Source organism: Etheostoma spectabile, chromosome 23 (genome assembly GCF_008692095.1).
Source record: "Etheostoma spectabile isolate EspeVRDwgs_2016 chromosome 23, UIUC_Espe_1.0, whole genome shotgun sequence".
In the NCBI taxonomy this organism is placed as follows: domain Eukaryota; kingdom Metazoa; phylum Chordata; class Actinopteri; order Perciformes; family Percidae; genus Etheostoma; species Etheostoma spectabile.
This window is the reverse complement of record NC_045755.1, coordinates 18,024,332-18,024,558: the sequence shown is the minus strand read 5'-3', so window position 1 is coordinate 18,024,558 and position 227 is coordinate 18,024,332. Positions and strand designations below refer to the sequence as shown.

Genomic DNA, 227 nt, shown 5'->3' with positions numbered 1-227 from the left:
TGAGTGGGGGGGGCTGATCTTTAATGCAATATCTACATTGCTCATGATCAGCAACCATTCATCCAATGTTCCAAAGGCTCATTCCATTCACTAATCTGATATCATTTTCAAAAACTAACTAGAAAAACATTGGAGAACCCTTTTGAAATTATGTCAGCACATAAAGTAATCTGATAACTGCCCTGGTTAAAAAAACAATGCAACTGATCTCAGCTGGTATTCTGTCT

General features: G+C 37.0%; 1 protein-coding gene across 1 annotated transcript in view; it reads right to left on the bottom strand.

Annotated features, from left to right (window-relative positions):
- The window catches only part of tbc1d30 (TBC1 domain family, member 30), a 25,807-nt gene that overhangs the window by 3,673 nt on the left and 21,907 nt on the right, over positions 1-227 (bottom strand).